This window comes from Danio aesculapii, chromosome 5, assembly GCF_903798145.1.
Source record: "Danio aesculapii chromosome 5, fDanAes4.1, whole genome shotgun sequence".
Lineage (NCBI taxonomy): Eukaryota > Metazoa > Chordata > Actinopteri > Cypriniformes > Danionidae > Danio > Danio aesculapii.
In genome coordinates this window covers 23,218,740-23,224,739 of record NC_079439.1, presented here as the reverse complement: position 1 = coordinate 23,224,739, position 6,000 = coordinate 23,218,740, and positions in this window count along the sequence as shown.

Genomic DNA, 6,000 nt, shown 5'->3' with positions numbered 1-6,000 from the left:
CCCCCAAACTTTTGACCGGTAGTGTACATTGGGCTTAATTTAATCTGAAAAGCATGACACTTTACAACTTGTAGTTGGCGAAACTAGAAACTTGTATTTGAGACAGAGTATAACATAGTGGATGTTTTTGCAACAAGTGTTCAAAATGACTAAACCAAGGTCGTTTTGTTAATGTTACGGATTTTTACTGTCACTCACTAATTAGTTTGTTTTCACTTTTTATGTTTGCATATATTTTACTGAAACTGACTTGCAAATGACTTTTGATATTTTCTCAATCTCATACTCAATCTCCAGGTAATACACTGTAAAAAGTGATTAGTTACTTTGCTTAATAAAAGTGAGTAAACCTATTGCCTCAAAAGCAACAAGCTGACTACACTTGTTGTGACTTGGAACTGTTAAATTGACTTACCTTAATTTATAATTCTGCATAAAGTTCAGGTCCTTAATTTTAAGGCAACAGGTTTACTCATTTTTTTGAAGTCAACTAATAACTTGAAAAGCAATGGGTTTACACACTTCTCAAAAGTAAAATCCAATAACAGTGTTCACCACTAAAGCTTTTACAAAAGATGAAACAAAACAGCCCACTTTTATTTTTATAATTATGCACAAAGTCAATGGGTTTACACACTTTTTTGAGGTTAAATCAACTAATCACTTTAAAAGCAATGGGTTTACACACTTTTTTGAGGTTAATTCAACTAATCACTTTAAAAGCAATGGGTTTACACACTTTTTTGAAGTTAATTCAACTAATCACTTTAAAAGCAATGGGTTTACACACTTTTTAAAAAGTAAAATCAAATCATAGTGTTAACCACCAAAGTTTTTTACACAAGATGAAACAAAACAGCCTACTTGAATTAACATAGAACTTCAGATTCTGTGTGAAAGAAAAAGACCCCCCTCCCGTTTCTGTCTGCCACTCCATTAGGTGGAACTCTCACCATAACATAAAGCTGAACCTGCAGGAAACCTGCAGTGTGTAGTTCGGCTGCTTAGAAGAAGCTTAGTCCGCAGGTGAGTCACTGTGCACAACTTGATGAAGTTGGTTTTTACGAAACAAAGTTGCAAGGTTTGAAGCGAACCTGACGCAGCATTCTGAAGCACACATTATAGATGAGTCTGTCTGTTTACTTCCTCCGTTTTGACCGCAGCCAACCAGCAGCGAGCATTCCATTGCATCAAAGCAGGACGCACACGCAGGGTTGCTAAGCGACGGCTCTATTTTATTACGACGGGCACATTATTCAGATTATTTATTGCCCGCTCAACGGTTTGAAATGATTTCCCTGACTGTGATGTGAAGGGAATGACTGTCATGTTGACACTATCATCTTACTGTCAGCATGTAAACGGATGGCTGGCTGGCTGGCTCACCGACGTGCGCATATTGTAAGGTGCACAAGATCTACGCTAGCTTTGGCCTGCGACCAGAGCCGCACATTGGCCATATTTTAATATGACCCATTTCCACATGGTTTGCGTGTGCATGTTGATGATGCCTCCGTTGGCACGGAGCTGTGTGATGAGTCTTTCTCAGGAGAGAGTGCATTACATAAGACTTCAGTCTCTTTCTCTCGCTCCCTTAACAACCTTGGCATTCATCCCAGATGCCATGCAGACACATGGGTATTGGTGAGTTAGTACAGAAAAGCCTGTGTTTTTATTATTAATGCGATTGTTTCTTTTTCGCAAAATAGCGTTAAGAACTATTATTAGCAAGGAAATACCATTTTTTTTAGACTTGGTGGCACTTCTGCCTCCTGATATATTCTGTTTTTGGACATTGACATGTTATTGTGAGAATATGGTGGTATTCCTCCAAGTATATTGGAGAGCCACGTGAATAAGCAGTCAGTGTATGGTGTTGTACCATTATGCTATATAGGTAAAAGTTCTATGATGCTCATTGTTCACTTTGTGTATTACTTTGCACTTGTTAATTTAGATTTGTTAGTGTTTTACTGCATTCTGATGGCCTCTTTCAGTGTCAGAATAAGACTAAAAGCCTTGGGGTTAGTAGAATAAGTTGACATGTATTTGCAGTTTACTAAAAACACAGTAATGACAGTTAGTTGACATGTATTTGTAAAGTTTAGTACTATAATACTACAATGACAGTTCATTGACACATATGTTCTAGTAAACAGATTAAGACAAAAGGACCATCAAAATAAAATGTTAAGCTTAAAGAAATAGTTTAGCCAAAAATGAAAACTTACTGTAAATTCACTCAACCTTAGGGCATCCAAAGTGTTATCATGAAACCATCAGTTACTTGCAGTTAATTTGTCTCTTCACTTGATCTCAATGTATCATCAGAATCCACATGTATTTATTTAGTTTTACCTGTATATATTTTTCACTCTCAAAATGCCTGTAACCGTTGACTTAAATTTTTATAAATCCAACAAAAAAATTCTTTAATTGTCTACTGAAGAAGAAAAGTCATCTACATCTTTAGATTAATAGTTTTGTTTTTATTACAAATTTAATGATCTCAAACTTACTTGAGATCATACGTCATGACTTATATGTGTAAATGTTATCAGCCTGCAGGAGACTTTGAAACCTGCTTTTATCTACACATAATGAGGAGGACATCACTAAAATATTCCACAAAATAATAGTAAACATAGCATCATGCTTCAGTTATGAGATGTGTTCTCTTCTCATGTGATTTATCCATTAAAAATTTCACAAAACAAATAGTGTCCTGGGAACGAGTTAAAGTGCTCTCTCAATTCAATTCAATTCAATTCAATTCAATTCAATTCAATTCAATTCAATTCAATTCAATTCAACAATTGCTTCATTGGCTTGACAAATTTTACAAATGAATTGCCAAAGCATTTATAAAGTTTACATAAAAAAGAACATACACATAAAATAAAAAACACAGTAAAATAGTACATTTACATTTACATTTAGTCATTTAGCAGACGCTTTTATCCAAAGCGACTTACAAATGAGGACAAGGAAATTAAATAAAAGTAGTAAAATAAAAATAAAAAATAAAAATAAAAAAATAAATATATATATATATATATAATGTATTATTCAATATATAACATTATTTATACATATCAATACAAAATAAAAGATCAGAATAAACTACATTTCACAATCAACATTTTAGGATAAAACAGTAATAAAAAGAACAATAATCAGTACATTTACAAGGATTAATTTTTGATCATCTAAATGTGTGTGTGGTGTGTGTGTGCGTGCATGTGTGTGTGTGTTTGCAAGCGCATAATATAATATAATATAATATATATATGCAAAATCCTCTAAGTGCCATCTGGATTTTTTTTTCTACAATTTTTCTCAGCCTCTTATGTTTATGTTTAGTTATTTCATGTTAAAAGTGATAAAAATAACATTCTTTGCCATAAAAGGGAAATTACGGTCGACGCCAATAGCCTAGTGGTTAGTGCGTCGACACATAGCACCAAGGTGCTCACGGCGACCCGAGTTCGATTCCCGGCTCGAGGTCCTTTGCCGACCCATTCCCTATCTCTGCTCCCCACACTTTCCTGTCTGTAAAATCTCCACTATCCTATCCAAATAAAGGTAAAAACCCCTAAAAAATAATTATAAAAAAAAAAAAAAAAAAGGGAAATTACAGAATTAAGACAAAGGTGTCTGAGAAAAATGCTAATATTAGAAGAATTTCAGATGCCACTTAGAGGTTTCTGCATCTACACTCTTCATATATTTACATTAGAAATGTCTGCTTTCATTTATTGTAAATTTCAAATACAAAAACTGTATTTTTCTCAGAAAAATGTTAAAATATGTTTTTATCTCAATATAAACGTCTGAATTAAATGGCCATTTTTTTGTTAGATTAAACAAAAGTAAAGCACTTTTTTTATTTTAAATTATTTGTTATTGTTTGTTTTTAACAATTTATTATATTTTAATAAACATTTTTCTGTAATAAATTGAGAACAAATGTTTTTTATTAGTTCATATTAAATAGCAAGTTTACCAGATAAAACATACTGTATAAATCATAAAGAGACAACTGAGTATTTTCAAGTGGTCTCTTAATTTTTTTCTATAGCTGCAGATTATATTTAGTATAAGATGCCTAAAGGTTAAATCTGCATGAGCTGGAGAGGACATATTGTCTCCAAAAGCTTTTATACACATATATACCAACTCGCATACATACCAACACACACACACACACACACACAAATGCCCCCAAACAAGTCCATTAGTGACGTCCCTCACACACTGTCCTGTCTTGGTTTTAAGCTATGAATAAACTCTTACGTATGCAAGAGCTGCATGGCAGAAACCGCGGGACACAGAGGGGGATGTCGAGGGGAAGAGCATGTCTTGTGATCCCCAGTATGCTGTTACATCATCTCTCCTGCTTCATTGCATAATGTAACAAAAATATATATGTGAAAGTCAGCTAGAAAAATTCTGACAACACAACAACACTGTTGTTTCCTCTCTGCGTGCAGAACTGTGAGATTAGTGCTTTCTCGCAGGGTTCATTTACCTCACAATCAGCTGAAATATGATGATGGATGTTAGAGATCATTTAGCTTCACCTTGAAATTCCACAATGAGGCATTGACATTTCTGAGGTGTGACATATATCATACTATCCTACAGAATGTTATTGCATTCAAAATTATACATCACACAAAGCAGTATACTTATATACAGTATAATAATATCTAGTGCTAGCATAGTTCACCCAAACTTTTTTATATGTTGTTATTTACTCACACTCCGTACAAGGTCTACATTCTTCGGTGGAACATTAAAGATTATTAGCTGAAACTGTGATATGGTAATTAATGAAATGAAAGTCAGTGACTACCGGCACTTTGAGAGTCAAAAAACACAGTCCAAATAAAATGAACACCTGTGACGAATGACAATACAAGAGGTAAAATGATCAGTTTTTGCAAAAAAAGGAACATTGTTTAAAATATTAATACATTTAATCCACAGCTTTGGCATACAGTTTTGAGTACTTCCTTGAGTGTTGCTTTTATATTGGCCTTTTAATTGTCTGTTTGTAGTTACTGTTTTTGTATATTTTGGAGTTTTTAGCCTGTGAAGATTCATTAAATTGGTCAAAAAGTAATAGTTATTGCTTTTATGTCATTTATGAAACAAAATCCTGACAAAACATATAAAGACTTCCAGAACATTATACACTCACTGGCCAATTTATTAGGTACACCTGTCCAACTGCGCATTAACGCAAATTTCTAATCAGTCAATCACATGGCAGCAATTGCATTTCAATGCATTTAGGCATGTAGACATGTCCATGACGATCAGCTGCAGTTCAAACTGAGCATCAGAATGGGGAAGAAATGTGATTTAGGTGACTTTGAACGTGGCATGGTTGTTGGTGCCAGACGGGCTGGTCTGAGTATTTCAGAAACTGCTGATCTACTGGGATTTTCATGCACAACCATCTCTAGGGTTAACAGAGAATCGTCTGAAAAAGAGAAAATATGCATTGAGCGGCAGTTCTGTGGGCGCAAGTGCCTTGTTGATGCCAGAGGAAAATGGCCAGACTGGTTTCAGCTGATAGAAAGGCAACAGTAACTTAAATAACCACTCATTACAACCAATGTATGCAGAAGAGCATCTCTGAACGCACAACACGTCCAACCTTGAGGCGGATGGGCCACCGCAGCAGAAAACCACACCGGGTGTCATTCCTGTTAGCTAAGAACAGGATACTTGGGCTACAATTCACACAGGCTCACCAAAATTGGACAATAAAAGATTAGAGAAACATTGCATGGTCTGATGAGTCTGCTGCGACATTTGAATGGTATAGGGTCAGAATTTGGTATCAACAACATGAAAGCATGGATCCATCCTGCATTGTATCAACGGTTCAGGCTGCTGGTGGTGGTATAATGGTGTGGGGGAAATTTTCTTGGCACACTTTGGACCCATTAGCACCAATTGAGTGCCACAGCCTACCTGAGTATTGTT